Below are 14,528 nucleotides of genomic sequence, written 5' to 3'. Positions count from 1 at the left end.
AGAGGTAATTAAACACCTTTATAACTTCAGGAGGGATTTGACATAAATTGTAATTGATCTTAAAAGTTGCTTAGCTTGACTACATTACCCTGCTATATATTCGTTAAGCTGTTCTGACCATACTGTCTTTATTATAATGTGCAAGATCTATTTTGATTTCAAAGCATTGAATTGAATGAATTGTTAATACTAAAGGTGGATATTTATTGACTGTCCACCTATTACTGGGGGAACAAAAAGCCAAGGATTGTTGGATGGAGGGGGGCGTTAGAAAAGTAAATATGGCACCATGATTTTGTAATCAAATTCCTGCCCTATTAAAAGGGAAGGGCTTCAAATACCGCCATTTTGAATTTTTTAAACACCACTGGTTGATTCTAAGATTGTCTCTGTATCTGATAAAGTCCTAATGGGACTTTGAATTGACATTTAAATTGAAAGGAAACTACTGACTAGTTCTTTCTTTAGAAGCCATCCATTTACTTAAAAAAAATAGTGTAAAGTTGTGATGCTGATGAATAGCATTGTGAAGGAAAAAATGGGGGTGGGGTGGGTGGGGTGTTGAGCAGTTATCCTTCTGGGTAAATTGGTATTGATAACCTTGCAAGCTAGTGCAGACAAGAATCACCAGCCAGTAGTACTAGATCTCTTTATTGTAAGGTTACATTAAGAGAAACTTGTAAGATTGAAAGTATTTCTCCCTTCCTGTCCTTTTACCCTCCAGAAAGCCAGGGAAGGATCCCTTCTGAAATGTTTCCTACCCACTCCCTCCTTCTGTGGGCTGATACCTTTTAGACTGAGATTGTCCTCTCAGCGGCTCTCCCTCCTATCTTTGAAGATCATTCCCACATAGTATTACAGGTATTTTGGGACCAATTTACCCAAATTGGAACAGATCTTAAAATTTAATACAAAGAGCTCAACTGTATGACATCTGACTGTTTCTTCAAGAGTCAATAGCGTGCTCATCATCATGGGACAAAAATGTGATTAAAATTTCTTCATTTGCTATGGAAGATGAAATGCCCTTGGGAATTGGGGGAAGAATATGCCCTGGATGTCAAAGTGAGAAGTATTTTCACCCACCAAGGAACAGTGGCGTAGCGTGGGTTGTCAGCACCCAGGGCAAGCACCCGGCCGCTGCACTGTCCCTCCCCCAGATAGTCCCTCGCTCTCTCTCTGCACCGCACCGCACGCCTGGCACCCCCCCCCTCCACAGTGGGCGGTGACCCGGCGGCTCGGATCGGATTCGCACAGCCAGCACTGCAGTGAGAGAGAGTGAGTGAGCCAGGCAGGGGCAGAGAGCTGCGAGTGCGAGCGCGCCCCCCCAGATGTTGCACCCGGTGCGGCCGGCCCCCCCTGCACCCCCCACGCTACGCCACTGCCAAGGAATGAGTCATTTACTTCATGACAATATCAGAAGGCAACCTGCAATTATGCTATACTAATTCCCCACTACTTTCCAGCACACTGTACAACTCATACCCTCTTTCTTTCCTTGAGGCATAACCTTTATTGTTAATAGGTCTAGATTGTTCTTTGTCAACTATTATAGTGAAATAAAAGAGATATCCAAAAGCTGGAGTGGTAGAGGTTAGATTGCTCAGACATTTTTCCAAGAAACAAAAAGGAGAAATTCAGAACACCTAGAAATGATACTAAACGTAGTTATTCTGGAAATTGTCATAAAGAGCAACTGGCATATTCTGCAGTCATAGAATTGTAAATACCTGAGCCTAATGGATATACAATTAGAAAAGAGTTATACATAGTTGCTTTTATGTATAATAAGCCCTGCATGATTATTATATGCACAAAAGTAGAAAGACTGAAATATCCACAACACAGTGGATGATAGAGAAAACTGAGCTCTTTTTTTTAAATCACAGACTTAATGTGGGAGCACCAGCCCTGTGGAACCAGCTCCCCCCTGAGCTTCGGATGGCCCAAGATCTCCAGTCCTTTCGCCGCGGCCTCAAAACACTCCTTTTCTACCTGGCTGACCTGGACTGACAGGGATTTTAATTATGTTTACAATTTTAACTCTATTCTTTAATTTATTTTAATTTATTTCAATTTTTAATTTTAATTTACTGTACAGAGACCTTTAAGTTTTGTTGTTGTTAGCCGCCCTGAGTCCCTCGGGAGATAGGGCGGGATATAAGTCCCATAAATAAATAAATAAATAAATAAATAAATAAATAAATAAATAAATAAATAAATAAATAAATAAATAAATAAATAAATGTTGTAAATGTGTTTGTATTTACTGTAGAGGAAATCAGAAGCTTCTGTTTTCAATTTTTTAATTCTCTCTTTCTATACTTTTTATCTTTTTCTTCTTTCCTTTCTTCTTTGCTTCTTTTGCTCTTTATTACTTTGTGTTAGTTTTTATGCTCTTTGTAAAACCAGAAAAAATGAAATACCCACAAAAGAGGAATGGCTGGTGAAGCTGTTAGCAGAGATGGCAAAACTGACTTTTTTGAGTAGAGAAAAGACAATTACTGCATTTATTAGCAACTGGAAATGCCTTATGGACTTTTTGCTGAAAAAATGAACTTGTGATTTATGAGTTTCATGATTAGAAAGGGTAGACTGTGGAAAGAAGATTATTTTGCAATCTTAGAGAGAGGCCAAAGTATTCATGTACTTGTAACTGTGGTTAAGAAGACTAAAAGCTTTTCCTTTCCTTTCCTTTCCTTTCCTTTCCTTTCCTTTCCTTTCCTTTCCTTTCCTTTCCTTTCCTTTCCTTTCCTTTCCTTTCCTTTCCTTTCCTTTCCTTTCCTTTCCTTTCCTTTCCTTTACTTTACTTTACTTTCCTTTCCTTTCCTTTCCTTTCCTTTCCTTTCCTTTCCTTTACTTTACTTTACTTTACTTTCCTTTACTTTACTTTACTTTCCATGTTGGGTATGGAATTCTGTATTCTCACATGAATGTGCTTAAGTATTTTCCATTGTCAAGTAGCCTTACCAGCCATTCTGGACCTATTGACAGAACAGAATGGATTTCATTTATCCTATTCAGTGCAGCTGAATAGAATAAATAAATGCTGAGCTCTATAATAGGTAAAGGTGCAAGTGCTGTTGGTGAAGATCAAGATCCTGAAAATATAATGAATTATATAATCAGAATATCATTTGTTTGTGAGATATCCCCTGAAAGTTCATATTTTTCCTGGAGGCTGAAAATGAAAAGTAATCATTTCCTGACATTTTGTACTGGGAGTCTCAGCCTATTTTACTCCTGCTAAATCGAAATATCACAGGAGACATGAATTTACACAACATAGTGTATTTCATTTACTCCAAACCAAAATATTCATTATTATTATGGTAGTTGCTTATTCCTGATAAGTTGTTTGCCATAATAGGGTGATACCAGCAAGAGCATTATTCTCTAAAATTTTGTATCAGACAGTATTACTATAGCTCCTGTCTTCATAAGTTATCTATGTATTCAATCTTAGCTGGCCTGAATTTTGGATTCACTGTCCACGTTGCTCCAATCAGTGACTTGGTTTTCAACATCTGTAGAGCCATGACTTTCTCATCTTTGTTGTAACCATGGGAACTTTATTCTTTATCTGGATCCTTGATTTTTGAGTAGTTTGTTGGGGTAGAACCGCGAAAAAGAAATGGTTATGTCAGGGGAAAAAATGAACTTCACTTTGTGCTATTTAAATGTTATTAAAATTCCTATAATTAAAATAATTATTCTTATTGTATTTAATTTGTAAGGGCTCAAGGCTTGCATCAAACAGCTGCGAGCTGTGAATGTTTGTCCTATTACAATACATTTCTCTTCAAATGACTGTTCAGATCAGGAAGATTAAAAGGAGGTTCCACCCTTTCCTCAAAACTTCTAAAGGAAGTAAAGGATGTAAGACAACCTCTCTAGAAACTGATAACTTTACTGTCTAGAAAAACAGGTTTATTGCATAATTTGGAATAGGTGAGCTAGACAATAGGGACTAAACACTGATTGTCTAGTACTGGTTAGATGTAAAGGCAATCATATGTAGACTGAACCTTCCAGTAATTCTTATGATTTATAGCTGTTCATGAATGTACAGATAACTGGAAATGACCGTGGGAGACAGGAGGAAGAACCAGAGAGTAGATAATGGTCAGAAAAGAGGTAGCTGAGCCTATAGAAGGAATGGATGCATGGCAAATACCTCAGAAGGAACAAGCCCTAGTTTCTTGGACAGTAAAAGGGGCAAGAGATGGACTTTCAGATTTGCAAGATTTTCTTAATATAACCTTACAATAAAGGTATACTTAATACTTCTGGGTATGCTTTTGGTCTGGGCTACTTTGCAAGACTGAGATCAATTTTGCAATTCTGAAAGAACATCACTTCCTCACCTTCACAATAAAAAAAAACCAGGGATAGTCTCTTTTGAAAAATTTGCCGTACTCCCACTCCTTTTGCAGGGTCAGTTTCCTGACTGTTTCCTAATCTGCAGCTCTTCCTCCTGTCTTCCAAGGACATTCTTACTCACCAGTACAAGGATAGTAGTGTAATTTGGTGCAATTATTTTTGCATAGTACATTAATCTCTAGTTCTATATTGGTAATGCTATAAACAAGAAGCCATAAATGTTTTTGACTGCAGCATTGAATAAGATGAAGGTGTTAAGAAGACCACAAACAACCAGAGTGATTCATTCTGGAAAGTTATTGTATAAAATGTAGAATTATGAGCTTTTCTGAAGAAGCTGATATCGTTTATATAAAAGCAAATGTAAAGTGAATATATGATTGCTCTCAGCTTGGCTGAGCTCCTTGATGAAATATGTTGTTTTATACTGTAAGTCAATAAAGAAGAACTATCTGCTCAGTGGGAACATCTGCAGTTCTTGCATTTCTGTCTACAGGTATCTGAATTCCAGTCAAAATGTTTTATTCTGTTTTCTTGCTTTTTATCTTTTGTCACTTGAAAGCAATAAAAGATACCTTGATGGTATTCAACATTTAATTTAAGTTTTTGTTCTTTTAAAACACCTTCAAAATATTCCTGCTGTTTTCATATAGCACTATATTCACTATATTCATCAGAAACTTTAGCTGGGCTAGCTTTTCCTGCTTGCTTAAATTCAATCAGAACCTAAGAAAAACCCATGATTGATGCATTTTAGGATTTTGTGTAAGAGCCATCTGCTGGCACGTAAGCCTCTGTGAGGAACTCAGTCTGTTCATAACCCTCGCAGTCATTTTTTCCTTATTTCAATCTTAGAGGCAAATTTGAATGAGGATATTTGTAGGAGTCACCTCTGATGGGAGATGAGCAACTATGTGATAATAAATAAATAATAAGCAAATAAATAAGCAAGCAAACAAACAAATAATAATATTGCTAAGCACATTGATTTGTGCTTCTTAGATTGTAAGCCGCCCTGAGTCTTCAGAGAAGGGCAAGATATAAATGGGATTAAAATAAATAAATAAAATAAAATAAAAATAAATAACAGTGGTTATTTGCACCACATAGCCTCTCTAAATTTTGTTTATATCACAAGTTGTCAAAAACCAAAAAAGACACTGAGAAAGAACATAATGGTCCACCAGTCTGCCAAGAACCTATACTGATTAGGCTCTTAGTACAATTTATTTGAATGAATCCACATATCCCAATCCTATAAATATATAGAACTTCTTCCTTTGGAGAAGAGTCCCTAAAAAAATTACTGATCAACTTTCATGCATTTTCTTGGTGTATATAAGGAGAAGAAAAGGAAACCCTACAAAATAGCAGACTAGAGTAAAAGTTTGGCAAACAGAGAGGACGGAGTTATGCCCCCTAAGAAGGAAAGAAAGAGATGTGGATGTTGAATGCTCGCTACTGGGATGAATAAAAAATGTCCCATCTAGACACATTGGCTCATGAAATGTTCTGCTTGTGAGGAGTTTGGATTAGAAATCTGACAGAACCACATCCAGCATTGGTCATCTTCATTGATAACTACCCCAACATGCTATTCCATTTGAAGATAAATGTAACTTCTAAAACTGCAAAAAGCCATATCAACATGAATTTTGAGGATCCAGGAAATAATTTTAAGAATCTAGAGGTTCAGGTGACATCATCAAGCCATCCTGTTGACCAAAGAAGATTGAAAAGCAAAGAAGAAAGTAACAAGTGCTTGCCTGGTTCCAGAAATGCTGTCTACAGGTACAGTTAGATCTCTGGGCCCAAGGATGAAGTCATCAAAAAATGGATTTTGGGGGGGGGGTTAATATAATTTTTTAATTATAAAAATAACAAAAACCAATGCGTATTATTATAAAATAAAAAAGAAAAGAAAAAGAAAGAAATCAAAGATAAAGCTAAGATGCAAGAAAGAGGAAAAAAATGAAGGAAAAATAGAAAAGCAAGAAAAAAGATACAAAAAAATGGCTTCCGATCTTCTTTACAGCAGTTATAAGCGCAATTATCAATTTACCTCTATGGCTACTACATGGCTCTGTTCTTTCTATAATCTATCTTTCTAATTATTGAAACCATAGATCATTACTTTTTTTTGTTCCCCGCAAAACATTCATGAAGGGTTTCCAGTCAGCAATAAATAAATATAATTGTCATTTCTCTGATCAGATAAGTCAATTTAAGCACCTCGGCAAATTCTATCATCTTCATCAACCGTTCCTCCATTGCTAGTATTGCAGAATCTTTCCAGCTTTGAGCATACTTATCATGCACAAAAACAAACTTTTTTCCAACTGTTTCTCCATCAATCCCAAAAGAAAAACCTCTCTTCTCATTTCTATATTAGTCTTTAAAATCCTCTGAAAAAAATGTGTGTATTTGAATCCGGAACTTTCTAGTTTTTTTACCTGTCCACCAGCATGATAAAATGTCCCTTCTTGTTGTTTACATTTCCAACATAAATTTGAAGGGCTTAGATGATGGATTTCTGGGATGAGAAGCGATTGTATTTATAAGGACTAGTAAAATGTGTTTGGCTGAGGGGTGCTAAATTGATTAGGGTAGTTTTAAATTGAATTTTTTTGGGAGGCATGGTAGACATGAAAATCTGTAGAATGGAACAGTTGATGAACTGGGGTCATTTAAACATTCAGAGAAAAAGCAGGAACATTTCTCTCTCTCTTTCTCTAACATGATGGGTTTGAACTCTTAATAATGGAAGGCAAATTTGACTTACTCCCATGATTGGAATAGTGCAATCATAGAATACAATTTATTCAAAAGGAAGTGAAGCAATAGAAAGAGAGAAGGAGTCCACGATACTCAGAACTCTCACTGTGGTTCAGAAACCAAACGGAATTAATTTAGTTGTACTCTAGAAGAAATGAATAAAAGCCCTACTGCTTTCCTTAGCAATAAAAGTTCTTCAGCGCTGGAACCATTTGCTGAGAAAGCTGATAAGCATCACTGTGCCTAATGAGATCAGATAGAGAAAAGGTAGATTTCTGTCATTGATGATTTAACTTAGATTCCTGCACAGAGCGGAAGATTGGAGTCAGTGGCCTGACTAATCCCATCTCTATGATTCTAAGCAGTGCTTTTTTTGTAAAAGAAAAAGGTGCCGGAACTCACACATGTCATACAACCCGCCTTGCCTACCCTATAAGGTTCCATCCAAAAAAGGTGCCGGAACTCCGTTCTGAGTGTTCTATGAGAAAAAAAGCCCTGATTCTAAGTAAGATCTTCCTGAAGGAAAGAGGGAGAATATTTTCAAGCTCTGTGTTTTGCATTGCTATTGTTTTCTTCTCAACGTTTTTTTTTGTTTGTTGCTGAGCCGTATATAGGATAAACACATTGCTGGCAAATGGGGGCTCTGTCCAACCCTGATTTTGTTTTAAGAAAACACTTTATAAGACTGAGCAATAACTGTCTGGTCAAGTACTAATGATGATCATTAATATGCATGATCTATGCATCACCAAAGAAAAGTAATTTGCTGGGCTTCTTCAAAACCCTTTGTCAAACCTACAAAACTACTTTTGGTTACAGCCATCTTCTGTTTTTTTCGGCTTGCCACAGCTATGGGGGGGGAGGGAATATGCATTCTTCCAGTTCAGTCAAAACAATAACTTTCTTGTGGGAACCAAAGTCAAATTGCTCAAGTGTTTGGCGGGTTAGAATTACCGTTAGAGAGCCCGCCAAAGGTGTTAATTGGAGAATATGATTTATTACATATTTAGTGGGTGGGGAGTTTAACTTTTACTTTGTAACTTTTTTTGCGGGGAGGGGACTTCTAGTCTTGGTTTCACCTATGTTTGTGCTGATATTATGCAGCCATTAAAATTGTTCTTTGAGGAAAACAAATGCCTCAGAGTTTCTTATTTCTTCTGGTCTCACCTGTTGGAACCCTTCCTCCTATTGCTATTCACAACTTTTAATACATTTCTCCTTGTTTTCCAGCCATTTGATTTTTAGAGCTCTGTTGCTAGCATTGGAGTTCCAGTCAACACAATGCATTCTCTAACATATAAGAAACATATTTTACTTGGAAAATGTAGTTCCCAAAACTGTTTACCCAAATATAATAAAATAAAACAAATAACTAAGCATAAAATACAATGAAGCTTCAAGCCACTGATTTATAAAAGTGGCATTAAATAAAAGGAAAATTTGCATCTCAAAAGAAGCAACAGCAAGAATAATTTGATAACATAGACATATGTAATTGCATATGTTATGGGAAGAATGGTTATTTATTCTTGTTAACTTTTAACTCAGCCTTCAAACTATCAAAAGTATGGGCCCAAATCTGAACTATAGTTCATGATCTCATCAGGAGTATTACTTTATTTGTCTTTATTTTATAGCATATGAACAACACCATGTTTCCATATTGAAAAATGAAGTTGTTTATCAGAATATTAAAACTTCAGCTCCTTTGCCAGTTCCATAAATGGGGACTTCCAATTGGGTATCATGACCTGTCATTTTTTGCTACCATCTTCTGTTCACAACATTATACTTAAGCTGTATGAAATTTGCTAGCACTATTTCTCACTGTCAGCTTGTGTCATCTTGACACACTGGAAGAACAAATGATACTTTCAGTTCTCAAAAGTGTTTTTAATGCCAAAACAATGCACTTCACTAAAATGTCTTATATAATCTTCTTAACCATCCCAGCTGAGGCCTGTTCCAGCTGGTTTTTAGTACAGTAAAAAAATAATTGAGTACAGTTACATGCATAATTTGTTTAATTTGCACATCAGGATCAAATAAAATGTGTTATTAACATTATAATACTAGTGTTATGTATTGGGCTTAAGTGTAACACTAACAGCTCCCAGCAACTCAGACACCCCATCTCCGGTGCTGCTATTGGCTGCAACTAGGCGGCAATGGGTTGCTTTAAATCTATTGGCTGCCACCTAGGGGCCAGGCTATACATTGCTGCAGGCTGCAGCTCAGTTCCTCAGTTCCTGCAAGCAAATAAACATGACCATTGCTGAACTCACTCGCCTCGTCTTCATTCCTGAGCAACGAACTCACTACACAACAACTAGTTTTACTGAATAGTACAATTATGCTTCAATTGTGTCTCCTAAAACTTTTTTGGGGGATGCTACAGATTTAGACAGCACTATGGGAAGAGGAGAAATTGTCAGAAACCATCCAAAAATTGACTGGAGATCCATTTTGCCTACCTAGTCAGTTAGAAATATGGCTATTTTAAACTCTTCAAGACAGAATGTTATGTGCTTCCTGTTCCAGAACAGGGGATAAAGTATTAAGAGGGTTTTTTGGGGGTAGCTGAGATTCACCTCCTACACAGAGTTTCATTCTTGAAATGAAAGCCCAACAATAATACATTAAATAGCAAATGTTTTGCCACCTTTTTGAATATTTCAATAAGTACTGAATTCACCTAGCCTGGAAATTTTTTATTTACCATTGGAATCTTTTTCTGACCCAAAATAGTTAAAAAAACAAACAAGTTACTTTGTCAAGGCCAAGCATGTTGTTTATCACTCTTAAAAAAGAAAATTACATTGCCTCCATCTCATTATTCTCTTCAAGAAAGCAGATCCAAGTTGTTTTTGTGCAGGCCTACTCTGTTGTAACTATCTGGAGCTTTAAGCTCCCATGGTTTTACAGGGAAGTCCATGATTCTTATAGAATGAAACTTAGTTATTAACAATATTATGTATATTAAAGAAAAATAATAGGAATTTCTATCAGGAAAATCTCACTTCCATCTGAATTCAAAATTGTAATTCTTACATGAACTTGTTATTTTCAATATTTTATGAGCCATTGGTTTCCCTTCAAGAGTTGCTGAAGATCAATAAGTTTCTACTAGTCCATTTATTTTATGATTCTTAATGACATTTCCTCTTTGTACTGCTTTGTTTCCAGGGCTTATGAATATGGAGCATATAAAACTTTAAAATAGCACTCTATCTTCCCGTGCTCTCCATCCTTATTTTAAAAGGGGACCTACCTAAGTAAAAATGAAATCAAATATATCATTAAACAGTAACGTTAAAATGTCATCTACTGTTTGGAGCTGTTTGTCATAACTTATTTCTTCATAACTTTCTTCAAGAAACTTTTTAAAAAATCTGTACATCAAAATCTTCCTGACCATTTATTATTGATTGTATTCCATTTTGTTAAAACAAGGAGCACCATGGTTAGTCAAATGTTTGAGTACTATTTTCTTTCTGCAGTTCTGGTCTTGAGTGGACTAATATTAAGAATTGTCCCATCCTGGCACCAATAAAGACTCAACACTTTCCAACATCTACTCAACTATTCAATTCCTCTTCAACTAGAAGTTTGATGAAGAAGACCCGGAACAAAATAATAATAATAAGTTGGAAGGGACCTTGGAGGTCATCTAGTCCAACCCCCTGCTCAGGCAGAATGCTTTATGCCATGAATAAATCATTCCATGTTTTACTTATTGCATATAATGGACAGGAAGCTGGACAGTATAAAACCAAGGAAAGGGAAACCTTAGTTGGCCAAATGTGGAATTGCTTTACAAAAGTTGTAAAAGACTGATCTGTTCTGAATCAAGGGATTATTCTGATTTGTAAAACTTATACAATCTGAGTGTTAAAAGCATATTGATGATATTGTATTCATAACTCCTGTCTCATGGTCATTGGGCTTGGAGGTAGAGTGTCTGTTGAAGCCTGTGTATTACTTTTGTTGGAAGTATCTGTATAGTATACAAATTGATTTTTTTTAAAAAAAATCTCATCTAGGCGTTGTCTATTTAGTTTGCATTTTTCATTACTTCTTATTGTCCCTTTTCATTGTTCATAGCCACCCAGAGCCACTGGCTTGAAATGGGCAGCCTTATCAATTGAACAAATATTTAAACAAATACATGTTTCCAGTAAAATAGGTAAAGGTAAAGGTTCCCCACACATGCGTGCTAGTAGTTTCCGACTCTAGGGGCTGGTGCTCATCCCCGTTTTAAAGCCAAAAAGCCAGCGCTTGTCCGAGGACACCTCTGTGGTCATGTGGCCAGCATGACTAGACAACAAAAGCGCACGGAACACTGTTACCTTCCCACCGTAGTGGTTCCTATTTTTCTACTTGCATTTTATTTTTATTTTTATTCCATTTATATCCCGCCCTTCTCCGAAGACTCAGGGCGGCTTACAAGCTTAGCAGTAGCCTTCATTCTATGTATATGCCTGCTTATTAGGGCTTTCACACACACCCCAAGCGGCATTATTACAAAGTCAGCTTAATTGCCCCCAACAATCTGGGTCCTCATTTTACCTACCTCGGAAGGATGGAAGGCTGAGTCAACCTTGAGCCTGGTGGGATGCGAACCTGCACTAATTGCAGGCAGCTGGTGTTACTTAAGGAGGCATTAGCCCACTGCTCCACCAAGGCTCTTATTTTTACGTGGTTTCAAACTGCTAGGTTGGCAGAAGCTGGGACGAGTAATGACATTAATATATTTATTTTAAAGAAAAGTTGGCTTTGAGTGACAACCCACTTGAGTACTCTTTGGGTGTGAATTTATAGTGGGAAGAGGCATCATGTGTAGCATATAGCAACAGATATGCTGCTGTCACCATTTTTGATTTATGGAATATGCCCCACAGTGACAAATGTAACAGAAAGTTTAGCCAATCTAATATCAATATTCAGTAGTGAAGCCAGTTATCGCTTGTGTTGATCTTCCATGTGAACCTAAAGTTGACATCAGATTGGCTTCCTGACATTTTTAACATTTTAGGATAAAATTCAGTAAGTTAAAACTGGTATTGAATATTCAGAGCTAATATCCTTGTGACGCTCTACCCTTAGTGACTGCCCATATTTTTACTTGCAGAACCCTGAATCTAAGGCTCTGGTTTGCTTTAGTGGTGCTGTGTAGAGCAGAAAGAACACTGACATCTTTGAACTTTTTTTTAAGGTAACATATTTTTATAGAAGTATTTTAAACTTCATATTTGCTCACAGAAAGATACGTGAAATGGAAGACAGATGTAATAAAAGATGAGCTATAGCCACAACACTGGCTCAATCTCAGGTTTTTTTCTTTCTGCTTCTTGAAAAAGAAGTTTAAATTACCTCCAAAACTCATGTATTTTATTTCTCTATTAAAAGTAAATGCATTTATCATTTTATTGTCTTGTTAACTGCAAAAAGGATCATTTCTTTTAAGTACTAATGGAGTATGCATTGGGATATTAGGGTTTGGAAAGATTATTAGTGATACCATATACAGGTAATCTTTGTTTAATGACTTTTTCACTTAGCACTCAAAATTGCAACAGTGATGAACGAGACCTTTTAGAGGGGTCTTCATAGTTTTATGGCCATTGAAACATATATGTGGTCATGTGATCACAATTTGGGCACTTGGCAAACTGGTCACAATTCTCTTTTACTTGGATACGTCAAACAGAAAAGGTTTATCAAATTCAGTTATTCCATATAGGACTTAATTGTTTCTGTCACTAGTTATTTTGTGTGTGTGTGTGTACTGGTATATTTCTATCCAGATCAGGATCCAATATTTCATTAAAATCTCCTCCTATTAGCAGTATCATAAACATGCTCATTCAGATGTTGAAAACATCCATAAAACATGATAGAAGAATCTAAATTAGGTCCATAAACATTAAGCATAGTACATAAAATTAAATAACACCCGTTTATATGAGTAATAACTTGTTGTTCATCAATTGGAAATCCTTTTTGAACCAAAATAGCCACATTTTTTGCTGTGATTTGTGAGGCAAACCTGTTCCACCCAATCCTTCACTAATAGAGATTTATACTGTACCATTAAATGAGTCTGCTGTAGACAGACAGTATCTGTCTTTAACAAATATAAATATTTACTAAAATCACTTTTTGTTTTTTTTAGGTTCTTGTAGCCCTCTTACAGTAATACTAACTAACTTCATCCCTTGATTTTACTTTGGCCCACTTACCAATGTTTTCCCAATACCAATTCAGTTTTCTAATCTTGCTTACAGGTATTAAACCTCCATAGGAACTCTAATTAATATTCAAATAACATTATATTACATACATATAGAATCCACATTGTCTAGTGGTGGAATTGCTGACCTCAATTACCATCATTAAGTGAGAGTTATCTGTAGTCAATGTTTTGTAAGAACAGATTTTGTTTAGAAATTTAATTTTGTAGCTACATTTTAACATAGGACACATCCACAGATACATAAGTACATATATACTACCTAGTGGTTTTAGAGACATGTTTAAATATTAGTAGCTCAAGTTAGTAGTTGTGGTGTTGGTTTGATCTCTGAGTCTGGCAATTTGGCTGCAAACATTTCATCTCCATTCGGGGATGGCATCTTCTTCAGTGCACTTTGAAATGTGCTTGTCTGTCAGAGCACTGGCCTTTAAATACCTTTTTTGTGTGATGCAAATTAGTGTGGGTGTTATTTGTCCGGATGTTTCCAAATCATGGTCTGGTTTTGGGCTGTTTGATTGGCAGCTGTTTGTTTGTTTGTTTGTTTGTTTGTTTGTTTGTTTGTTTGTTTATTTATTTATTTATTTATTTATTTATTTATTTATTTATTTATTTATTTATTTATTTATTTATTTATTTATTTATTTATGGGATTTGTATGCCGTCCTATCTCCCAAAGGACTCAGGGTGGCTAACAATGATAAATACACAAAATACAAACATTAAAAGGTATTAAATCAAATTGTCCCATAAATAGTCCAATTAAAAACACAATAAAACAAAATTAAGAAAATCTCCCTTCCATCAGTCCAGGTCAGCCTGTTGAAAAAGCCATGTTTTAAGGTCATGATGAAAGGAACGGAGATCTGGGGCCATCCAGAGCTCCAAGGGGAGTTGATTCCAAAGGGCAGGTGCCCCCACAGCGAAGGCCCTCCCCCTGGGGGTCACCAGTCAACATTGTCTGGCCGACGGCACCCTGAGGAGGCCCTCCCTGTGTGAGCGCACAGGGCGATGGGCAGTCTTTCCTGGCACCAGACGGTCCTGTTGTTGCTGGGCTATAGACTTTGTTAAGTATCATCTGTGTGATGCAAATTGTGTTTGTTCATTTGGTTGCCTC

The sequence above is a fragment of the Vipera berus genome (assembly GCF_964194415.1).
Source record: "Vipera berus genome assembly, chromosome: 6".
In the NCBI taxonomy this organism is placed as follows: Eukaryota; Metazoa; Chordata; class Lepidosauria; order Squamata; family Viperidae; genus Vipera; species Vipera berus.
The sequence above is the reverse complement of the archived record's forward strand: the minus strand, read 5'-3'. Positions refer to the sequence as shown.